This window comes from Zerene cesonia, chromosome 26 (assembly GCF_012273895.1).
Source record: "Zerene cesonia ecotype Mississippi chromosome 26, Zerene_cesonia_1.1, whole genome shotgun sequence".
Lineage (NCBI taxonomy): Eukaryota > Metazoa > Arthropoda > Insecta > Lepidoptera > Pieridae > Zerene > Zerene cesonia.
Window position 1 is genome coordinate 5,529,363 of NC_052127.1, and position 26,543 is coordinate 5,555,905.

Genomic DNA, 26,543 nt, shown 5'->3' on the forward strand with positions numbered 1-26,543 from the left:
ATTCAAACTTTGTACACTTATCAAGGATCGGTGACAATACATCGGTGATAATTTCGTGAGTTTATATTATTATGTTTGATTTAATTTTGAATATAATAATTAATTAGATTGTTGCTATCATTAAAGTGTGTTTATATTTATTTTGAATTATGATTAAACTATGTTTACTTTTATTTTGAACTATCTATGAACTCTTACTTAGAGATATATTAGAATAAAATAAGTATACTTGTACTGGAATAAAATAAGCCAATGAAAATCCTAAATTTCCACCGAAAATATAAGGGATATAATTTTATTTGTTACGTCACTTTCACTTGTGTATAAATAAATTATATCGAATTGAAATTTTAATGTAGACATTTACGAGAGAGACTTTAATAAATCATTTAACACTGCTGTTTATTTCTGAGTTCAGTTGTTGTTAACGTAAAAAAATAAATAAAATAACACAAGGAACAGCTAATATTCAAAAACATATCCTATTCCCTTCGTAATAGAGTTTTATTCAATGCATTTAGTCAAATGTTTCATGTGAATAGTTTTTCAAATGGGTTTCAATGGTCTATCTCTATTGGATTAGTGAAATTAAATTACCGTGGAACAATATGGAACTCTGAAATCAAATATGTTTATTGTTTCAGAAAAGTTTATTGCATTCATATAAATTTGGCGTATGCGATTGTTTTATTGAGTTATATTTAGCTTTGTATAAGTTTATAGGGACGGTAGCATTTTTATAGATAGTATTTACCAATTCACTGAGAGCTCAGATACTGATTGCTAGTCATATTATTAAGATTCATACGATATTTATAAAGATGGTGTTTTTTAATCTAGGCGTACATAATTGTATCGCTAAAAACGTGACCATTACAAAATTTTACAACATTTATTGAGGCAGTGTAACTCCAAATGCGCTGCCCACTTTAAGGCAGGGGAAACGGAAAGGGAAAGGGGAAGGGTACGGGCCTCCGGCTCACTCACCGAACGAAACAATGTAGCATACTACTATTTCCCGCCGGTTACCGATAAGCTGGTTTTGTGGGGGTGCGGAACCCCCCCGGGGCGAGCTGATGAAATTCGCGCCAAAGCGTACTCGACTTCCACATTCGAAATACTTTCAAAATGTTTTACAATCGTTTCCGAACCGGTGGTAAGTGGTAACAATGTTGAGGCGATTCAGAAATGCTTCTAGAAGAATTGAATAAAGAAATGTTTGAGTTTAAATTTGTAACAATACATACTTGTATAAAGGTCCAATGGTCGACATGTGAAGGTGACATAATGACGACTAAAATCAGCTGCACAATGTTCCGATCTCTATTTAGAGCTCGGAAATTACCTTTGGACCGTAACAATGAATATTTCGCACGTAGCAGACTGATCATTGTTTCAAACGATCTGTAGGCTGGGCAATATTACCACTTTTCAAGTTTCTTACGTTTAAAAAGCCGTGTTCCTTAATACAATGTAAATTGAGGCTAATTTGGCGTAACAGTAGTAGGTTAAAACCTCTGTTTATGTTGCAAACAGTAATTATTAGTGTACGTAGATACAGCAACTGTTAAATCACAGCGCACACATCGGAAGCTTCCAGAAAGGGATATATATCCCGCTTCTGCAATATTTTTCATTCATGCTCCGCACCTACTGGATGTAGCATGATGTTATAATATAGCTCATAGGATATTTGTTCCTCAATAAATGGAATATTCAATATAAAAAAATCGAACAGTTCCTGAGTTTAGCGCGTTCAACCAAAGAGAAACACATGGAAAGGGTAGCTATTTGTTTTCCCACCGATTGTGATATTTTATTAAGAACGGTCCGTTACTTTAATATCCCTTGTAATCGTTAAGTAATTAAAATAAAATAAAAAAATAATGCTTTTTTTTCTTCTCTATAGAACCTGATTTTGGGATCTCCGGGTAGATATTAAATTATGTACATTTATTGACGATTCAAAACCGCTTAGAGTCAATTTGAGTTTGAAGAATCACTCAGGTTATAAATAATTTTTTTATACAACTAATATACCTTTTTGGAGTGGGGAAATTTTGCGTATATGCTCACGGCTCGGGGAAGGAGCCATGGGCTATGCCAGATTCTAACCCCACTGTTTTATTTCTAGCCTGTTACCCTTTTCACCCGCTCCATATTTCTGTTACATCAGCGAATCCACACATAGTCGCCGTGATAGCATTCATCCCAGTCAGCGGTAGCCTCTTTTCATACTTCCTTCATTAAAATAGTATGACATAGTGCATCTACTAAGATTATCAATTATTATAAAGTAAATTTTTTTAATCGTTTTTACACATCCCTATAACAGTCCCTTCAAGCCACATAAGTAAAGGTAGTAAGGGGCTAGGAGATCTCACAACTAGTTTAACTAGAGAAACTACATACCTAGAACTAGAAGACCTACAGTTTAGATAGGAATTTACTTAGAACGCTAAAAGTCACGAAAACCAGTTACCAAACAAATGATGATTATTTCCCTCATATAGATATGCATAATGCATGGATAAAATAGTCGAATATATTAAAGCAATGTCGGTGAGGTGACGCTGGCATTGTGCCGAATTCAACTTAGCATATCTTCGCATTAGCATAACGCTGGGAATTGAATCGCTTCAAGATATGGCTAATTTATTATTCGGAGAAAGGTTAAATTTTAATGAATATATATGGGTGCACGTTTATTAACGCCCAGATTTTGCTGTTTTACGTTTTGTTTTCGGAACTGGATTTTTACCTAAGTTTTTACAACATCCAACTATCTGTAAGGAAATTAATTAAAACGACTATGAGCTGTATATATTCTAACAATATTTTTTGTTTCCATTGTTAAACTTCGACACAGCAAAATTACGCGTTTTGTGAAATGAATAAATCGAGTTTAAGTCCATGATAATATCCTAATTTCTAATACTAAAACTTCACTTCGTTGCTGACGGAACCCCTCGTTTACTTTCGTTGCCAACGGTACTGGTATGGCAGTCACTACACCATTACACATGCACAAAATAGCAGCTTCATGCAACGACGCTTCCAGCATTCAAATGTTTGAATTGAATCGAATTCACGTGCATCCTACCGCCTATAATCTATACGATATGAAAATATCATAATATATCTAGAAACTAGCTGCACCCCGCGGTTTCACCCGCATAAGTCTGTATTTCGTAGGAATATCGGGATAAAAAGTTGCCTATGTGTTGTTCCAGTTGTCCAGCTATCTACGTACCAAATTTCAATGCAATCGATTCAGTACTTTTGCGTGAAAGAGTAACAAACACACACACACCCTTACAAACTTTCGCATTAATAATATTAGTAGGAATAGGATAGGATAGGAGTAGGATTAAACACTTTTAACGGAATTGAAACGCGATTTATTCCTTGTATTATATATCTCGATGAACCATCGAGTTGCATATTGTAAGGAAAACATTATATCACGCTATGTAAATATTGATAGCGCTAAAATTCGCTAAAAGTTCGTTCATACCCAAATATGTAATCGCAAAAAAGTATACGTATTAAGATTTAGAAATTAAAGACTTCCACAGTCTCCCCGTGACCACGCTCGCTGTAAAGTGCTCGAAACGTCGGGTTAATAATATAATGAATAAATCGCGTTTAAAATCCGTTAAAAAGTTGTTAATTTCTAAACATTTTGTAGCTTTTATTTATACATATTATATGCTCAACAGCTTTTTCCAGTTGATCTGAGGCTACCCAAGGCCAAGTCCTTTTTTATAATAATATAAAATCCACTTTTTCTAAATCTATAATACTCTCGTAAAATCAAACATGAAAATACTATGTATTAAGATAATATTGTCGATATTGTGAATTATCAAATTCTGTTTCGAAAATTCTAGAAAAAATGTCAAAATGAGTACTTAGTTTTGATAAACTTCTTATACATTTTACGGATTTAACTTATTATAAAACCAGTATCTATATTATTAAAAATATTAAAAACTTCTGGATAATAATGTTTATATAATGAGATACAAGATAAACAAATCTGACCTATTTGCAAATAGCGTACAATAATTCTACAGTTCTTTGAGCTTGTAGCAACGTTGGCAAGTCTTGGATGGTATAAATTTTTGCAAGATGCTAATTTTTATATGTGAAAAATACTAAAAGAAATGAAGTCGATGTGGGGAAAAGCTTTATAAATATACGTTATACAATTTCATAGAAAATTTCGCTCAATAATGTATCACAAATATATATTATAAAATATTTCATCAGTACTTCGATACGTCTACTTTCTTTATGTTATTCACGTTATTCTGATATTATAATAAATATTTTGCTTTCTTCTATACAAAACAGTGAATTATTAGATATATTCAAATTATTTTTTGAGTTATGCGTGGTTATAATGTCTTTCTCGTCTTATTGTGTACACTGTCTTCCTGAATTTTTAATTTTTATTACTTCCGCTTGACTTGGGTTGCTTGGAAGAAATTGCTATTGAGCAATGAAGCTGCCCTATGGACGACATTTCTTATTATTTGTTATTGTTTGTTGTGTCATTTCATTATATAAAACTAATTGTGCTCCGCTGTTTCACCCGTGGATAAACCCACAACAAAAGGAAGTACTCATATGTTTTTCTGGTACATAGACTACTACCTCTGTTTGTGTGATATCCGCGCGGGGGGCTGGTGACCTGTACCTCAGACTTCTATGTAGTCTACTTCAGGCACCAGTCTCTCACAACGTTATCCGTTCTCTTATCTATATTTCTAAGTTTTTGTTATGTACTAATGTTGTGAGATCTAAATAAAGATGATTTTTATTATTTTTTTTATTATCTTTGACAAATATCACCAAGATCCAATGTTTTTCGCGGGAAATAGTAACAAACATACGTACACATACATCTTCACAAACTTTCGCATTTCAAATATTAGTAGGACTAGTAGTATTATATATATTATGTTATAACATCATAACAAAAAAAGTAACAGTTTTAATAAAAATACAAAGCAAATTTTATAATATCCTTTACTCACCACATCAAGATCATAATAAATGTTAACTGACGTTTCTAAAAAGGTTAAACTTTCTAAATCAAGCGAATTATCTAAATTTGTCATTATTTCTAAATAAAAATCTCCCTCAGACAAGGGTCGTTACACTCAGTCTTGTATAAAGAGTCAACTTGTTTACCTTCGAGATTAAAGATGTTATCTAAACTTTGTTTAAACTGACATCGAATGCTAATTAAATTAAACCGAGTTTATATACCATTGCAGTTTTGACGCGGTCTCCATTAAGTTACTGTGTTTGGATGGTTTGACAACAAAGCGACAAACGTAGAAATTAATTGTATTATGGTTAGGACATTGTATTGTTAGAATATTTATTTATTTATTCTTTATAGTACATATTACCGAAAAATTAATTGACATTGTAAAAAAATACTACTTATAGGTAGAATACTACCTTCTGCCCGTGGCTTCGCACGCGTTAAAATCTTCCTCTTGAATTTCTCTATATATCCCATCAAAATCTGTTGCTTAGTTTTAAGCACACATAGTGACATAGGGACAGATAAAGTGACTTTTTTACTATGTAGTGATGATTGTAGTGTTTTGCTATTACAAATAACTGGCTAATTCGGTAAATTGGTATAAATAGCTGTCAAGAGCGAGTCGGACTAAATAAAAAAGAAATCATCAAAAGCGATCCATCCCTAATTTGGACCCGGTTGATGGTATCACTATTATAAAATCCTATCCTACGAATATTATAAATGCGACAGTTTGTAAGGACGTGTGTGTGTTTGTTACTCTTTCACGCAAAAACTACTGAACCGATTGCAATGAAATTTGGTACGTAGACAGCTGGATAACTGGAATAGCATATAGGCAACTTTTTATCCTGATATTCCTACAGGACATGGAATTACGCGGGTGAAACCGCGGGGCGCAACTAGTAGCATAAACTATCCAAACGTCATATTAAAACGTGCTTAATTTATAGCTATTATGTTGAAATTATCAATTTATTTGCAGTTAGTTGCAATATTCATCGCATATTGTTCATTTAATTACATTTATTTGATGCCATTATATGATTTCAGTCAATATTTATGTGTAAATTGGACAATATCGTCTGTTATTGCGAGGAAAAGTTGAATTTAATGTAAAATTGTATTCTCCTACACGTTAACTCTGTAGAAGGAAGTTCGCAACAACTCATTAATCACGACATATAAATCGAATCTGAAAGAACAAATCGCGTTTGAAGACAATTGAAACTTGAATTATAATATCTACCATAATAGTACAATCATTAACCAACTTCAAAGGGAGGAGGTTATAAATTCGACTGTATTTATTGTTTCTTATCTCACTTTAAACTGGATGAACCGATTTTTATGGTTGTATTTTTATTTGAAAGCCGTTGTCTGCCTTGTGGTCCCGTCTAGTTTCAGGCTAGTTCTGATGGTTTGATAGAGGTTCTGGTTTTGATTAAAGTGAATATTCTAGAACTATTTTCTTAACAATTGATTTTCGTCGAGGAGAGTGAAAAGGTGTTTGTGAGTTTCATTTTCAAATATGCCCAAATATTCCCGAATATGCCCGAATATGCCCGAATATGCCCAAATATGGTCAAATATGCCCAATGACATTTTGTTCAATTAAAAGCGTCGAAGCGAAAGGCTTTTGTTTCATCGCTGATTACATGAAAACGCCACAATTCCGTTGTAGTTTCGTTAAAAATATTGAAGTGAAGAGTGAAGTTCATACTTTTATAATACATTAGCTTTTGCCCGCGGCTTCGCACGTGTTAATTCAGAGTAGTTTAATAGATGTTATTATACATATAAACATTCCTCTTGGATCACACTATTTATTAAAAAGAACCACATCAAAATCTGTTGTGCAGTTTTAAACATTTAAGCAAACAGAAACAGCGACTGTCTTTTATACTATGTAGTGATTCCCGGAAAATTTTGGAGGAAGTAGGTATCATAATTCTCGTATTATATTCATTAGCGCCGACTTCGCCCAGGTTGACCTGTGTAAAAAAATGTATCCTATGACTCTTACAGATATCTTAGCTTTCTATTGGTGAAAGAATCTTTAATATCGGCTCAGTAGATCGAAAGATCCTTCCTACAACGTAACAAACTCACAAATTGCAAACATCACAACATAACAAACATACATATTCAAAATGTCTTCCAATATAATACCAACATCAAGAAGTGACACCGCCTGTCAATTTATTTAACGGAAAATTAGTTCAGAAACCGCATTAAAAGTTCGCAGCGGGCGGGCTCCGTTTAATTTACAACTTTCTGAACGATTAAAAAGGTTAACAATGTCATACATGATTTTATGGGGTGTAGAATGATAGGGGTTTTATTAAAATTATAATTTACGATGGATAAGTCAATAGTTGTTGAGTAATATTTGATTATAATTCAAATCAAATTCAAAAACTGATAGACAGAATTAACACTATGCAGATAAAAGAAAATATTCAATAAAGATGCATATGCGGTAGATTTAATATTACTAACTTATAATAACAATTTTAATATTTACTAATATATATACATATATATATACATATTATGGACTATGTCTGTGACCTTACTAAGACTAACTAGTATAAATACTATACCTTATTTTTTAAGCTGTGTCATCCCTGGCGAGACTTGAAAAAGCTAGTATAATAATGTATAAATATAAATTAAAATAGTTTTTCGACATAACTATGACAGTATGCAAGAGAGAGAATATAATCCATCAATAATAAGGAAATAATAAAAAACTAATTAAATGAAAATTATCCTACTATTACGTTAAAAAATACACAAAATGTAAAAGTAGCCCACAGATGAAGACTTTCTTATAATTTGTTTCACATAAACTTTAGTACAAAATTGAGAAATGACTTACGTTAAGAACATTTTTAAACGCAAACTTGTTACAACTTGTACTTGAATGTTATTCGGTGTGGAAGCGCCAACTTCTTAAATTGTTCGACCGGTGTCTATTGGATTTTAAAAGTACTTATTTCATGTATCGATACATTATTATATTATCACAATAAATTATATAATGTCGTGTTTATGTAGAATGATTTTAAATCCTGATTTAAATATAAATAAACTAGCTGCTCCCGGCGTTTTCAAACATGTAAGTCCGAATCCCGTAGGTATATCGGGATAAAAATTTGCCTATATGTTATTCCAGTTGTCCAGCTGTCTACGCACCAAATTTCTTTGCAATCGGTTCAGTAGTTTTTGCGTGAAAGAGCAACAAACGCACACATATCTTTACAAACTTTCGCATTTATAATATTAGTAGGATTATAAAAGACAATTACAGAGCGATTTTAAACTAATTCTGTACTATACAATATAGGAAACATTTTCTGCAGACTTCAGAGAATCTATAAGCACTAGGCACTTACAGGTTTGAGACAGTTGTACAGGTTTGTTTGACATAGAATTTTTTATTCATGTCTAGATGTACCCCCACCTCCGTATCTCACATCCTACTTAATATTATAAATACGAAAGTTTGTAAGGGTGAGTGTGTGTTTGTTACACTTTAACGCAAAAACTACTGAACCGATTGCAATCAAAATTTGGTACTTAACAACTAGACTAGGTACAGCTGAACAACTAGAATAACCTATAGGCAACTTTTTATTCCGATATTCCTACGGGATACGGACTGACGCGGGTGAAACCGCAGCTAGTCTTCTGTATAATAATTGTTTTGTCGTCTCATGTTATTTTCGCATAATGTATAACTTATCTACAAAAAACAACAAAACATCATTTTCCTAGCGCAATATAAGTATTATATAAGAATTCGCAAAAGAAAATAAAACCCAAAATCTTTCTTATTGTTTGTATAAGCGGATTTAAGTGGGTATGAATTGCAAATTTAATTTGAAAAATCACTCGCCATTTGCCGCCATATTTGCGGAGCCATCCTGTGTTGCCATCATGTTGATTTATTTGTGACGTTCCGTGGATCTAAGCGCGTAATACTGAGGTCTTTATGTAAAAGGTAAATAAATGAAACGTTCAAGAAATGTGTGCGTGTGTTTTGGGGATTTTTCGAAGCGTTGTTTGATCGGACAATTAACGTGAACGTCTTAATGTTAGTAATAACTAGATAGAAAAAACACTTAATAGAATGTTTTTGGGAATGATAATATATTAATACATTTTTAATTCTTATTTATAAGATGTAATAACACGTAAAATATATAAGTGAATACGTTTGTTTTGTTCTATTTAATAACTGCATTATTAATCATTTTTACATTAGAATAAGATATAACAAATATTGACTAAAGGTCTTTCACATAACCAAATAACATGTCATTTGCATTTCAAATGACAGTCAGTTATAAGATAGGAAATATTAACATAAAATTAATACTGTTGCGGCTTTCGCCTTAGCTTTTCGTCCGCGGCTTCGCACGTGTAGTTGAAGGAAATACTCAAGGGAATGAGATGTCTTGCCCAGAAAGAAAATAGCCCACGTCCCTCTGTAGCCTCCTAACATAAAAATCATACTATGAAATTGTTCCGTTGTGACGTGAGTTTCAACTTTTTGACGCATTTAGTTGTGTTTGATAGGCAATTGTTAACATTTGGTACCATTTTAGAATTTAAACCTCTTGAATAAAAAATATTATATTATATAAGAAATATGTGAAATATAGGAAAATAAAAATAAAATAATTACTTGTTATTGAAGTGTTAGTTATTTATTTTGAAGCGAAAATTTGGACTACTTTCAATAACATATATAACATTACACCTCGATTTCGCGGGCGTAACTCGTTAAAATAAAAGTATCTTTAAAATATATCAATTAACGTTTTACTTAAAATATTGCGTATGTATGGTTTCGGGCGGATCATACTAATTGCCTTTCAAATATATTATATGGAATGTCTCATATTTATGGCATGTAAGAAATGAAATCATTTCTGTATGAATAAAAAGAAATATAGAACAAATTCGATCACGGAGGTGAATTCGTAAGTTAAGGACGCATTCTCAAAACGGATAGGTATAGATGGGTAGGGTGTGGTGGGGAAGTATAGGTGCTATCCTACCTAGGGTATATTTTAAGAAACATAAGTATATACTAGTACTAGAAAATAATTCTGAATGAACCCCATATCATCATTTTTGAATAACGAGTGGTAACCGTTTCTATCACATCAAATATCACCACTTCAAACGTAATTTTAACCGAAATTAGAAGATAAAGGATCTATTTATGCTAATTTTTGTTTCGATTGATATAGCTTCATTTCATCACAAATTGTAATGAAATATAGTTTATTTTTGACGTTATTAAGATCCTAAGCGATATTCGTTTGTTCTATGAAGGAAAAATTCGATTGTCAATTTTCTGCTTCTGCAATATATTATATCAATCATAATATATGTAAATATAATATATATAATCATAACACAAGACGTCTACTGACAGTTTGGTCTACACATACTTAGATTTTAAATTAAATCAAGTTAAAGTTTAGGTATATATAATATTGTATCATTCAGTCTGTCTATGTATTTGTGTGTTACGTCATAACATTGGAATTTGAAAATAAATTTTGAAAGATCTTCAAGATGTGAAAAATTCTTTGTAACCCAAATGTTTAAAACTATAATAGACGAATTGTTAAAGATAAAATAAGTAAAGTTAATATGCACTTACGTATTCTGGTCAAGAATTTAGATGTACCTGCAAGAAAAACACTAGAATAAGTATATTTGTCTGTAGTAATAAAGAATTCAGTTTTTTTTTTTATTTGTTTTGGGCTTTTTAATAGAGATAAACAGGAAAATGTAAAAGCCGAGATACTCATTTAAAAGGAGAACCTTTAGAAGGTACGATATTACTACGATACGACATAAATAAATTGATGAAATTTTAATGTTTTTTAGGATTAAATTTTTGTCAATAAGACACTCATAATTAATATTATATTATATTTTTTTACTTCATAATTTATAAATGACAGATACTTCAATGATTATTTGATGAAGTCAGCTAAAGCAAATATTATAGAATATTGTCCATTTACTTATTTTGTTAGTTGAAAATAGAAAATAATCAATTTCATGTTGGCTTAATTCAACTACTATGAATAATATGAAGCCTCTTGTCCGCTTGGCTGTGGAGTTTGGGGCCAATAATGCTTCTTATATTTGTTTCACTAATAGGCTTTAGCCTTCTGTCCGCGGCTTCGCCCACATAACCGTAGGAAATTCCACTGGAAATAAGATGTTACACTACTTTAAAAAGTAGCCTATATCACTCTCTAGCCTTCTATCTCCAGACATATAAATCATGTGATTAAATATCATACGGAAGAGGTGTTATAAGGTGATAAGCTATAAGTATAGGAGTCTTATCCCAAAATGTGTGTTTTAGATTTATATTAGACTGTAAAAGTTTAGTTTTTAAGATTCTAATTCGAACGTAAAATAAAACTTATTTTATAAATATTACTTATTTTATATCGTTTTTTAGCAATGGATCAAATGGTACAAAGAAAATTATATATTAGAAACAACATCGCGACATATAAAAACAACAAACGCAGAGGGTAATTATGTAAAAGGGGCTTATCTCGCGAAGAATTTTAAATGTCGTGGATGTGTACAAAACGTCTGTTTAATTGTATTTATCTTTAATAAGGCTCGGGAAATAAATGCGCTAAAATAAACTTCTTGTAAATTCTAGGGAAATGGGAATTTAATTGTAATCTATGTGGCAACACTGCTATATCATTTTATGTTGAGTAAATTAAATTGTAATACGTGCTATATTTCAGAAATATATTATTATATTGTTGATAGGTTTAAGACTGTGGTGCCATACTAAAAATTTGTTTACCAAAAAGGTAAAGGCCTTTTTGTTTTTGTGTCGAAATTTTATTTAATTCACTTACTTCAACAAAATATATCTGAATTTGATTTAATTCCAAAGTATTACTGTTACGGTGTCCTATTAAACTAAGAAATATTGAATTTTTTCAACGTTTCTGAATGAATAAAAAAAGCGTCTTAAACCTTAAGACATCGATTTTGAAACTTACAATACTGGCGAAAGGCAAACACTAGAAAACAATGTACAGACTTTAATTAAAGACCAAGTAATTAAAGTCCTAACTTAGATAAATTTTTTACTAGCGCTTTTGGAAGTTAACAGAAAGTTTCTTATAATCGTGTTTCTACCAGTATCCAGATAAACATAATAAATCCTAGATCCCTTAGATAAATCAGGATAAATATTACAACGTTTCCAATAGATCTTTCACCCTCCGTATCATTACACAAGTTCAGTTGGCGGACCTCTCTAATTTGTAATAATTTAAGGCGTTTTCATACAAACTTTGTCATACATATGAAAGCTAAACATTAAAAAGGTTACCTTTTATAAATCTTTCGTGTCTACCTCCTCTATTATGGAAACTAGACAACTAATAAAGATATGATGTAATGTAAGTATGATGGATGATGTGTAATCACTGTAATAAATTTCACAAACCAAACACAATTATATTGAATTAAAAATTAATTACAAAAAAGTATTTGCGACACAGCTTAAAAACATGGACAATATTCAGCATCTAATTTAATGATTTAATGTCATAGGATAAAAAAATAGCAAAATCATCAAATATAAGCACACCAAATAAATCACACAAACAGTAGTGTTCAATCCACTATGCACACACAAATCACCAATAACACTCATGCGTATATCTTATAATTTCCCACAGTCACGTTACAATCCAACCAAATGACAAAGCCAAACAATCGATACCATAACCATCTCACCATAATGATGCAGCAAGAACTAAAACCAATAAGGAATAAGGCGTGTGTGAAAGCGCTTTAACTCCGGCCAGCGAAGCGAAAACGTGATAACAACTCGTCTGTTCGTTCCAACTCTTTGTTTTGAAGGTTTGTTCGTGTAATTCATTTAAATTGAAACCGGATTAGACGTTATCTTGGAGTTAGCAAATATTTCTCCGATCTGTGAGCTATTTTTTTTTATGGTTGTATTTTTAATTTTTAAACAGTTTTTTATCAAACTCTTTTCTTTTTAATAAGCTATAGATTAAAATTAGAATTAATATAGCTGAATGAATGATAAACGAATGGATAATTATTAAGATGAAATTTACGCAATAATTAAAACGAAAAGTCAATAAATTTGTTTTATTGCATTATGAAAATACCCACACCACAAATTATTTTAGATAGTGCAAATATTATAAAATTTCCACAGTTTTATTAATTAAATACTTTTTTACATCAACTTCCAAATATTGTATTTCTAATATACGTAAAGATAAGTGACTACGCAAGTGCGCTCTTAGCATATTATCGAAATCGCTACGCCAAGCGTACTACGTAGCGTCTACGTCGTAACCAATTTGTAGCACATATATTGCCGACCTTGTAAAAATCAGTACCTTATGCACCATTGTTTGGGGTTTTCACCGTCATGGGGTCCCCTACGTCTCTCACAACTTCCTCGTACTGTAAAGCTTTGAAACGATAGACACCTCTTGCGGTATTCCCAAACAATTACGATGCGCCTTCAAGGAAAGAGAAACTTCTTTTAACCCGTCTCAATGCATAGTGAGTTTTTTACTTTAGTAAACACATTTGAAGCAGCTATCTTCAAAAATTAAATATTCTGTTAGCATACAACCGAAAAGCTTAAACGCGTATATAAAATGTATCTTTAAAAATTGTATATTCGATCATTCAATGTAACAGTACAATACATCCGTAATAAAAGAGTCGAACGCGCGTCGAATTTTTCGAATATTGATTGTGATAATAGGAGTGGAACAGTGGGCGGTTGGATTCGCACTGAAATTATTATATTCCTACGTATTTTTTGTCTGGCTCGGTGAAATATCATTATTTTTTAACAAAAAACTAAACCGACTTCAAATTGACAGAACAGCTTCTAAATCAAGAAAAGAAATAAAATCAGTTCACCTAATTAAAAGTGATAAGGTAACAAACACAAACAAAATACAGTCGATTATAGTTGTCGAGTTAGTATGTGGTAGTCGAGCACGTTTCAGCACAGATTGGGCCAGATCGCACCGGGGAAGTACCACACCTACACAGAAGACCGGCGTGAAATAGCATACTGCTGTGTTTTTGTTCGGTGAGTAGTGGATCCTTAGGCCCATATCCTTTTCGTTCCCTTCCCAGCCCTTTCCTTTATTCCTCTCGTCGATCCTTTCTTCATCCCTTTCCAGTTTGAATTCGGCAATCCATTTGTTGAGGCGTAAGTACAGCAATGGACTTCACGCCTCTGCAAATGTTCGTGGGTGGTGGTAACGTTTACTATCAGGTGACCCACCAGCTCCATTGCTGACGGTGACATAAAAAAACAATATATCCTACAAAAATCCCTTATAATATGAGCACTTAGCAACAAATAATCCTAAATCTATACTCACATTATAAAGCTGTAGAGTTTGTTTGTTTGAACGCGCTAATCTCATCGTCTACGTGACGAATTTCAAAAATTCTTTCACCATTGCAGACGTACGTAATACCTGAGTGATATACTATACACGATGTCGAACGAAGCCAGGACGGCACGCCAGCTAAAAATAAATGCGAAACGAAAGGTATTACTTTCCGCGAAGGTACTTTATGGGCGACCGTTTCGAAATAAATACAAAATAAAACCATTTCCATGAAAATGGAAAAATGTTTTAGTGTTTATGTAACTTTATTAAAAAATAAAGTTGCAGCTTCGGCACAGGTGTTCTTTTTAGTACATTAAAATAAATTGTAAGGTATATAGATGCGAAATTTTGAATTAACGTGGGAGTCGAGCAAGCTTTAGCACGTATTGGGCAAGCCCACACGAAATAGCAGCATTTAAATAAAACGTAGTCTTTCGTACAATGAGTAGAAGGACGAAGTCCCGTATCCTTTTCCACACCCTTCCGAATCCATTCTTTCCTAACCCTTATCCCTTAAAGCAGGCAACCTTTTTGCAGCTCATCTGTGTGGTCATCCATCAGGCGAACCACCAATTCGGTTCGCTATGACATAAAAAGAATACAACAACAAAAAATTCCAAATTTAAAATTTAGAACACACGCTCTCAACCGCCAATATAATCGTCACAGACCAAACATTGTCATGATTGGAGTATCAAGTGTTGGATCGAAGGCGGCCATTACAGAGGACCCGGCCGGATATCCGGACCTCTATAAAGATACCGGGGGCCTGTCTAAAGCTGTTACGTTCTTTACGATTTTTCGGTTTGTTCAGGTCTTTGTGTTCGAGGAGCGTACTTGTGTTATGTGTGCTTCTATTGTGATTTAAATTGACGAATTAAGCTTTCTATTATTTGCTTGATTGAGAATGTATTGAATTTTATGTGCCAACTGTTGGCTGATAAATTCGCATTTGCTAAATTTTCACACACACACAGATAAAACATAATATAAACACATATAAACACATAACGACATGTATGACAACGTAGGCACGCACACAAACGTGTAATTGTTTGCCTATTTATATTATTTTGGAGTGTATAATATTAAAACTTTAACAAATGATCTGACGTTTCAAAAGTAAAACGTATATTTTTTATCCTCATAATCATTTAGATATGTTTATTACTTATAAAATATCTTACTAGATAGGTTTCATTATCGATCCAGTACTTTTTGAGATTGCTCGTGTTACACAAACGCTCAATATATCAAATATGGTTTTTTTACTGCCTGTTTAGATTAATACATTCAATATAATACAATCACTTAACCATTTCAACTCAGGTATTTTGTTTATTTATGAGCAAACGGGAAAGATTTTTGGCCAGCGTGGTGAATTATGGCCTGAACCCTCATAGGAGGCCTGTGTCCCAGCAGTGGGAACATATATGGGCTGATGATGATGATGGGAAAGATTTTATTTGTATAACAAAGCAATGTTTTGATACTAAGCGTAATAGGGAATTGTACTAACTATTTTAATAAATTTATTCAAAAATAGCTTTTATCCTGAAACGCATGTATGTCAGACCAATCTACGTAATTAAATCTGTCCACAGTACAGTAGTAGTAGTGCTTTTCATGTAATAAACCAGACGTGCATCTTCATCCAAACCTAAATCTCACCCATACCGGCGCAGTTATATCAACGCTATAGAAAGAAACACTAGCATACACCTTTTTCAAATTAATAATCTAAACCGTCGTGATTACACATCACAAATATAATATTTTGATTTATTTATATATTAATCATGTCATAAGGTACATCTATCTAGCAGTGGTGGTTCAGTAGTTTAGACCTCGGAATTACAAGCGAAGAGTCGGGGTTCGAGACCGAACGAGCGTGTAAAATATTGTTTGTTAAAATTGAAACGGTGAAGGAAAACATCGCGACGTTACCGGCATGTCGAAACCCAAAAGTTTGACGGCGTGTGACATCTGCCAACCCGAACTTAGCCAGCGTGGTGGATATGGCCTGAACGCTCGTATGAGGCCTGTGTCCCAGCAGTGGGAACATAATGGGCTGTTGATAATGATGTAAAGTACATCGCTACAAACCCCTCAAAGTTTGATAATGAAAAAAAACTTTTAAGTAACAACAAGTACAACCACGGATCTATATCTATACTAATTATTATAAAGCTGAAGAGTTTGTTAGTTTGTTTGAATATAATCTTAGGAACTACGATTATGTGATACGATTTGAAAACTCTTTCAGTGTTAGATATCCTATTTATTGAGAAAGGCAATAGGCTATATATTTACCACGGTCTATGTATACATATGTACAATGTAAAAACATATAAATAAAATTAACCCACGAAACGACCCATAATGTTCAGCAAATTAATTATGCAATGATCAACTGGTATTACGCTGTAATTGCATTAAAATGCACCCGAAGGAGATTGTTTTTAACCAATCAGTGATCTCAATTTTAGTTGGTAGGTCGGAAGCTTTAAAATTAATTATTTTCTCGAATCGTGCATGCTGTGATATTTTAGCATCATCAACCTATAATGTTAGCTACATCAAAGTTCATCAAAGTCGGAGTAGTTTAATTAATGTTAATATACACGTAAACCTTCCTCTTGAATCACTCTATCTATTAAAATCCCATCAAAACCTGTTGCGTAATTCCAAAGATCTAAGCATACAGACGTGCAGATAGCGAGTTTGTTTTATATTGTGTAGTGAAGTTGAATTTATATTTACATTATTTTATACGTTCATACATCACATAACCATTTCTGTTTTAAATTTCATAAACCGAGCTTTTTATTTTTGTCTAAAAAGCTCATTGGACCCAGTTTTCAATTGATGTATATAGGATTTATCTATGAAATAATTAGCACATTATCATTCGTCTTAAATAAAAAAACGTCTGCTGTCAACATCTGTGCCTATGTCCTTATGCATGCTTAAATATTTTAAACTACACAACAGATTTTGATGGGATTTTTTTAATACATAGAGTGATTTAAGAGGAAAGTTTATATTTATTAGGAAAGATCATACATCTGTTACATGTACATCTATTTATCATCATCAGCCCATACACGTTCCCACTGCTGGGACACAGGCCTCCTATGAGGGTTGTACATGTACATCTATTAAACTACTCCCAATTTATCGCATGCGAATCCGCGGCCAAAAGCAAGTAGGTTATTCAGGTATTTATATATTTAAACAAATCGATATGTAACGTAAGAGTGATCTTACACAATACAGACGAAAATGCACTTAAAATTAAAACAGTTAATTATCAATTTATTAAAACAGTTATTATAATTTCCCTCTTTCCAATTCACCGCTGTGTTTTTACACGCTTTTTATTAGCTTCACCTGTATGTTTGTTTGTTTGTTTGTTTGTATGTTTGTTTGTTTGTTTGTAACTGACTTCTTTGGGCGCGATTTTGACCCACTTTAAACGGCCAGATTTCGTTCAAACTTTGTAGATTTATTGAGGACCGATGACAATACACTAATTTGATAAAATTATTCCAGTTTTCAATTTGCAAAATATGATTTTTGTTAAAGCGTGTTTTATAGTTTTTTTAAACTATTATATTTTTTTAAATTACTTTTATAATCCTTTTCCCTGGGCTATTTAATTCAACTCACGCTCAGCTTAAAAATTTAATTTGCATTTTATTATTCAATTATATAAATGTAGGTATATTAAATGCTTAAAACCTCTTTTATGCGGTGATTGGAGTCCGGAGGTTTTTCTCTGGAGGGTGTGGGTTTGAAAGGTTGGTTCTGTTAGGAGAATGATGCGTTTTTAAAGTTGTGTTTTTCTTGTATCTTAATAATAGTTGTTGTTTGAAGAAAGCGAAACTTATATAATTGAACTATTATTTAAGGCTCTGTTTCCACATTATTGTCGACTGGGTGAACTAATTTTGATGATTTTTCTTTCATTTCAAAGCCTAGTGCTTCCTTTGAAGGCGTTGTCTTAACTTTGAATGACACGTGCCATTTCAATTCAGCTTACCTACTGATATTGTCATGTCTCTTTCTAAGAATTTAATTGCAATCGGTTCAGTAGTTATTGCGTGAAAGAGCAACAAACACACACACATCCTTACAAATTTTAATATAAGGATTTATAATATTAGTAGGAAGTGTCAAGTGTGATAGTGAGATAAACACATAGGAACTCGCCAGCTGTAGTGACGCGATCGCGAAATAATATTTAATCAGAGCACCCGTAATCCAATTTCGCCTTTTTGCGGAATTTAATTTCCCTCAAGAGTTCCCTTTGTTTTGGGGTAAATGTTGCTTCAATCAAATGGAACAAGACCTGTCTGCTTTGGAGATGTTTAAAAATAATTCCCACAGTAGGGTAAGGTGGCTACACGGGCTTTTAGATCCAATAACGGAATCCTTATTATGTTGTCGTGTTTACACGTGTTTTGGTGCTTGACTCCTTGGGAAGTACCCGTGCCTCTATATCTGCTAGATCCAGATATTTAACCGACTGTGCAAGAAGACGTTTTATATGTTCATGTGTGACTATATCATGTTGTTTTTCAAATATTCATAAAATGGCAAGTTTTAAAACAATTTCGAAAATATGAAGCGAACAACTCATTTACAGCAACCCTGATTTTTTTTCTTTTTATTGTTATTTTTAAGGATCACAAAAGGTCGTTACATGTATACTTAAGCTATAGATCGATTGTATATAAGTTTATTTATGACATCAAATAAACAACACGTTCGCAACAATATCAAAAACAACAAATGTTCATAGGCGGTGGTAATTGCTTACCATCATGCGAACCACCAGCTCAGTAGCCCGCTTTTACATATAAAAAACAATAAATCCATATCTAGATTATTTATCTAGCGATGTTTAAAGGGAAATATCAATAAACGAAATTCTTTTCTATATTCGATATGAGTTGCTCTTCGTATTCCGTTGGAAATTATTTCAACGAATCCTTTCATCGGCCTCTGTTGAGAAAACTATTTCCATATTAAATTTCTATACAATTTGCGTATTGTTTACCTCACGTCAGCGCAATCTTGTACCTACTTTCGCAGGTATGCCTAATATTTAACTACATGCTACTATCCTTCCTACTAGTATTATAAGTGCGAAAGTTTGTAAGGATGTGTGTGTGTTTGTTGTCTTTCACGCAAAAACTAAGGTACCGATTGCAATGAAATTTGTAACGCAGATAGCTGGATAACTAGAATAACATATAGGCAATAACATATAGGCTTTTTATCCCGATATTCCCACTGGATACAGACTTACGCGCGTGAACCGCGGGGCGCAGCTAGTATGTAATAAAACAGTACCCAGATAAAACTGTACATTAAATATTATCTAAAAACTGTAATTGCTATGGAATATTATTGTTTTATAAACCCCAAAACTTTGGTTAGTATTTGTTCTTGTCTCTTTGTATGTGCATCATTTCCGTCAAATACCCCTTGACAGATTTTCTATGTGGTTTTGGAACCTTCTTCGGTATAGCTGTCCTAATTCCTGTTTATAATATTAGTGAAGAAATACAACACATGCTTAAACCTGTACTTAATACCATATAGCCTTGTATATGGTGAGATGTACATGTAATTGACATGTAGTGTTATCTTATCTGTCACATTTATTTATATTTCTTAAATCTATGTATCCTGTGTGTATGTTTTAATGTTACATGTGTACCATGACCATAGCAAATCAAAATAATCTATACTAATATTATAAAGCCGAACAGTTTGCTTGTTTGTTTGAACGCACTAATCTTAGAAACTACTGGTCCGATTTGAAAAATTCTTTCAGTGTTACAGCCCATTTGTTGAGGAAGGCTATAGGCTATATATATACCACGGGCGAAGCCAGGGTGGACCGCTTGAAAAAAATAAACCTACAGACATTCCAATTGAATCGTTCTCCGTTAAAAATTAAATATAAAACATCGCTTATCAGTGGACACACCGGGAGAGTAAAATGATAAATGCCCGTCAACCATCTCTTGTTATTTATTTAAAACTGGTCACAGATTGTAGTAAAAAATTGTTTTTACATTCGCGTTGACAATTTCATAACTTTTGATTGCAATTTTAACGCGTAGTTTTTCTCGTTTTGTATTTAACTAGACGCTCGCCCCGGCTACGCCCGGATGTCAAGATTCCTGTTTTATCCCAAGGGAGCATTTCATTGGGATTAAAAGTATCACCCGAATCCATCTTTCTTCTTTTGACTTATCAAAACCGCAGACGCAAAACTAGTTGTTAACAAAAATAGGAGTGTACGGAAACATAAAAAAAACATATCAAAAAGAAACAAATAAATATACAAACTAATATAACCTTTACACAGTATATGACAGTGATAGAGTATAGTCATTCCATAATAACATCACTAAAAAATTCCTTGAAGTGTTCAACACACTTAATAAAAACTTAACCACACTGTGTCCCATAGGACGGTTCAGACGCGGGTCAAATGTCAACCAAGTACTTAAACATTCTGATACTATGCTGTAGTGATGGACAAGTATCGATATTTGTGATTTTATCTAACAAGCTACGTGCCGCGACTGTGCTTTGAGAAATTAACTATGCTACTGTCTCCATGATACTGATGTTTAGAGGTCCTTAAGTGTTGGTGAAGCAGAGTTAAGAGGATTGTTACAACTTGCCCAAGGTCAAAGAAAATTAATTACAATTAAGACCGAATTAATCTGAGGCCAATTAACGTTATTCTCCATCAAACGAATTTCTTAAGAATTTACATATTAATATATACATATCTCGAAGGGTGACTGACACAGTGATCTATCAACGCACAGCCCAAACAACTGGACGGATCGGGCTGAAATTTGGTATGCAGATAGATGTTATGACGTAAGCATCGTTAAAAAAAAAATTTTTGATAAATTCCAACCCCAAGGGGATAAAATAATTTATTTTGACCGCGCCACTCGGATGAAGCAGCGGGCAACAGCCAGTACACACATATATATAAGTAACTTTATTATTTCTACTAAAACACACAAGTTCATCGACAGTGTAACCCCGTTCCCTTTACCTCACAATTCCAGTTAATTCCTTATTTCCTCTCGTCAATCCTTTCCTTATTTCTTACCCCAACAAGCGCGCAGCGCTTCGTAAAGATAGCTACCTCTGCGAATCCAAAGCTGAAACACCAGCTCAGTATCCGCCATCGCAAAAACAGATCGACAACATATCTTTCGCCCAATCAAAACCATTATTCAGTTGCAACAGTCCATGCTTTGTTAAATCCGAAACCAGAAAACGTTGTCGGAAATATTGTGGGATTTCACGTTTCAATATTTTATTTATTTATTTAAACATTTCCACAGTTTTAACTCTTTGTTAAAACAAAAATTAAAGACTTTTAATTTGATGAAAATTAAATAAATCTGTGTTTCAAATTCAGTTTATTAACAACTTCATAAAAAATATGAAAGTATATTTTTAAACGTATAATTTACTAGCGATCCACCCCGGCTTCGCCTGTAGTACATCCATAGTCTATAGCCTTCCTCAATAAATGAATCTAAAACTGAAAGACTTTTTCTAATCGGACCAGTACCTGAGATTAGTGCGTTCAAACAAACAAACTCTTCAGCTTTATAAGCTTAAGTGTGAAAATCTGGAGATTAATTTAAAAATATCGATATTTTAGCATCCCTCACTTACACTACATTAAAATTCTGAGAGCCAATCTTTAGACGTTAAGTTAACAAACCCATTAAATAACACGCACACAAAATTACACCCAATTCCAATAAAGATAAGGTTTCAATTACTTTGATTTAATGTTCCATAACATTTGCTTTGCACGCTGTAAAGGCGTTTTCTTTTATATTTTTTTAATTAAACGTAATTGGGAAATATGCGATACACTGAATTTATGAAATACTTTTTTACCCTTTTATAGTAGAGGACTTAAGACAAATATTTTTATTTAGAAAAGTTATTTTAATACCATATTTACTTGTAGAGAGAAATTAATGTGAAAAGCATTGAACACTGTATAAAACATCTAAATATATATAATACAACTCAAAGGTGACTGATTAACTGAGTGACATAGTGATCTATCGACGCACAGCCCAAACCACTCGACGGATCGGACTGAAATTTGACATGCAGATAGATGTTATGACCTAGGCATCCGCTAAGGAAGGATTTTGATAAATTCCCAAGGGCATTGAATAGGGAAAGTTTGTACCATGACCATGACAAGACCACGCGGGCGACGCTGCGGGCATGAGCTAATGTAAAATATAGCAAACTAAATAATTATTTTTACGTTTATTCATCATTTTTTCGAGCGCTATTCTCGCTCTCGAATCTTCTTCTTAAGCCATGAACAATACTGTCCCAAAACAGCACACTATACTGAAATACTAGTTGTATGCACCGGCTTCGCCCATAGTATATACCTATATATAGCCTGCGTCACTCAGTGAAGATGCGGTGAATTAATTTTTGAAATTGATCTAGTAGTTTTTGCATGAAAACATTACAAATGTTCATATGTTAAAAATCAAAAGATGGCTGTGTTAAATAAGTTTGATCCTAAAAATAATGTACTGCAATTCTACACTAGTGATAGTGCCTAGTTCATAACAAATCAGCCAATCACAAAGACTATTAACAAAGTGAGGGTAGTTTGGCAGAACAGTGAATAATCAACGTTTGAACACCAAGGGAAAATCTGTACGAATGCGCGCCGTTTCTAAGTGATTCCATATTGTATAAGATACGACAGCTAAACGAATTTGGACAAGTTATGAAAAGTGACATCTGTATTTTAACTGACAGTTATTCATCCAACGGAATATTAAAACACAAATGCTATCCGACACGTACAAAAACGCAAATATGTTTACTGTTTATAATATTAACTGGCGGTCCTGTGTCTAATTCAGTATCTTTCCATCATTAATCTATACATAAGTTAACCTTTTTTAATCGACTTACTGTAAAAAGAAGCGTGTTCCACTGTTAATCTTCAATGGCATTAAACACTAGTAATCAATCAATTGTTAATTATTAAATGCCATAAAGCTAAATTTACACATTCTTCAATAAGTTTAAATTTTCATTACATTGTCCATCCATAACATTGAAAGCAGTAACTCAGCTAACAATAAATAAACCAAATAAATGCCATTTCCTCATAATAAATTCTCCAAAGCCTCTAGAGGAGGGCAATAACTTAAAATTCAAGCTCGATTCAAGACTTGTTTGAGATAATGCGGTTTTAACCGGCCCCTGATCCAACTTGAACCGGATAAATCTAGTTACGCACCGTTTTTAGTGGATGTTTCATAGATTTCTCTTGTGTCTGATTGAATAATCCTAATAATGTTATGAATGCGAAAGTTTGTGAGGATGGATGTATGTGTATGTGTGTATGTTGGAAACTCTTTCACGCAAAAACTACTGAACCGATTGCAATGAAATTTAGTACGTAAATAGCTGGACAACTGGAATAACACATAGGTAACTTTTTATTCCAATATTCCTACGGGATACAGACTTACGCAGGTGAAACCGCGGGGCGCATAGTGCTTCATAATAATGTAAACAGGTAATCAATGATAGTAAGCGTTTAGACAAAAACGGTTAACATATAACGAGATCTTATACAAAAGCACGTTATGCAGCTTGAAGATAAAATTTATTATTGTTAATTCATTTTGCGTGATTACATATTCAAGACTTGATAACGTGACTCATTATTTAAAATGTTTATATGTGTATTATCTGTGTGAGCGCATTTGTGCATGTGTGTACACAAATTGTCTCCAAATCGATTCTTTCAATGAATAATCGATTTTCCGAATCGATAGTACTTTAAAAAATATCTAAACACTGCAAGTTTACATGAAGTTCTGAATTGAACTTAAGTAATTATAAAACGAAACCAAAGAAATATAACGTTTGAGTTCCAGCATTTTATCAAGTTTTACTTAATAAGTTTGAAAGTTCATATAGAAGACATTTCTCGGTTTCTCACGGGAAAACTACTGAACAATTTTATTTATTTTATTTAACTATTTTCTACACTTCTTCTACATTCATTTTTTTTTTTAATGTGACCACCAATTCTAATATGACAATAACCTATTAAACATAAAAAAAAACACTGTTGGAACGATCTAGGGAAAAAATAAGTCATTATTACAGTAAAAAACACATAAAATTAAAGAAATTTGTTATCAAAAATAAGACTTGGCTTAAAGATCTCGTAACCGAGCCATTAGATATTAAAGAAAAAAAAAATTTAAACATAAAAGAATGACGTTCATTTGCTGAACATCTGCATCCGTGAGTGTTATTTTTTTTTATAGCATTGACATGCTTCATAAACGAGAGATTTTTAAATAGAAAAAATTCGATCATGAGGAAATTCCGTTGCTGAGGCGGGATCACGGGTGGCCGAGAGGCTAGGCGTTGCTACGGTTTGCCAAAGAAACGCGGGTTCGAATCCCGCCTCGCGATCGATTTTTTTCTATTCTTTAAACATTTAACATGAAAGCAGCAAATACAACAAAATTAAGAACCCCCTTCGTTATCGAGACATCGGTTGAAAGTTTGTTTTTCAAAAGGATTATGATCCGGAATAGTATGTACGTATAGTATAGAATGGAATCGTATACTGTAACCAGTAGTGACATGCATGAAATCACTACAGAATAATAAATAATAATATGCAAATTAAAGTCTTATAGACTGAAAACAAGGCTTCACGATTATCTTTTTTCCCCTAGATTATAAATATACACCCGTATAAAACACAAAAGAACTTTAAATCGTTTCTACCTTTTTTGTTTTTCTGACATTTATTCTTTATAAGCTAGGGTTAGGTTTGTAACAAGATTCCTGGTTATAAAAAAGAAAAGGTATCCCTGGGACGATCGCCGTAGGTGTAGAAACAACGTGAAACAGGACGCTAGGGTGAAATACAAACTTTACGTGGACGAAGCGCCAGGAAGTTTGTTTAACGATATTATTGTTCAAACAAATTCAAAAAAGTTTTATTTAAAGACGGGAGTTTCGTTTATGTAGCGTAAGAGCCGAAACGTTGGAGACGCAAGGTGGTTTGAAAATAAACATGTTTAGTATGTTTATATATCAGTAGCGGTCCGCCCCGGCTTCGCCCGTGGTACATATATAGACTATAGCCTTCCTTAATAAATGGGCTATTTAACACTGAAAGAAATTTTTAAATCGGAACTGTAATTCCTGAGATTAGTCGGATCAAACAAACAAACAAACTCCTTAGCTCTATAATGTTAGTATAGATTTCAGTTTATCGTTAAAATACAATGATAACATTGTAAGAAATACAAACCAGAAATTCTAGCTAGCACACATCTGAAACAAATAACACACTTATTGAGTACCTTATGTACAACTTAGAAACAAAAAATGTAAATACATACGAGTACAACTAAAACATACTAATAATTCAACAAATATCATATATGTTAACTGTTTTTAATATTCTATTATCGGGTATTTATTACAAAGATAACTAATTTATAAAATAACCACATCTTTCAATCCATTATAAACTTTCAAATATTACCTATCTTTACATTAATGTAGATACAGAATACAAAGAATACGTATTAAAAATTTATGAAATACGAAACTTTTAATTATAACGGACGGAGCTCTTTTGCCTTCCCAATCTCACTGATATATTAAAACCATAGTAAGAATTAACATTTACATGACGTATTGAATATTTTTTCGCGATATGAATCGGAATAAACTCCCTTTTAAATAAGGCAATCTTTAATTATTATCTATACTTATACTGATAAAAATAAATATCAAATTTCATACGGATATTCGTAAAACTTTCCCGGTTTCAATTTTCGCCCGGATAACATCGGTTTAGCAACCACCAATTAAAATTGAAATCACGTACCAGA

General features: G+C 32.8%; 1 protein-coding gene across 3 annotated transcripts in view; it reads right to left on the minus strand.

Moving 5' to 3' along the window:
• Window positions 1-26,543, minus strand: part of LOC119837046 — a 135,953-nt gene that overhangs the window by 63,300 nt on the left and 46,110 nt on the right. The window contains exons 2-3 of one of the 3 annotated variants that reach the window (XM_038362534.1): window positions 25,955-25,977; window positions 10,752-10,778 (exon numbers count right to left, since the gene is read on the minus strand). The gene's annotated coding sequence lies outside the window, so the exon portion shown is untranslated. The remainder of the gene's footprint in view (window positions 1-10,751; window positions 10,779-25,954; window positions 25,978-26,543) is intronic. The other 2 variants (XM_038362535.1, XM_038362536.1) reach the window with 2 other exon arrangements.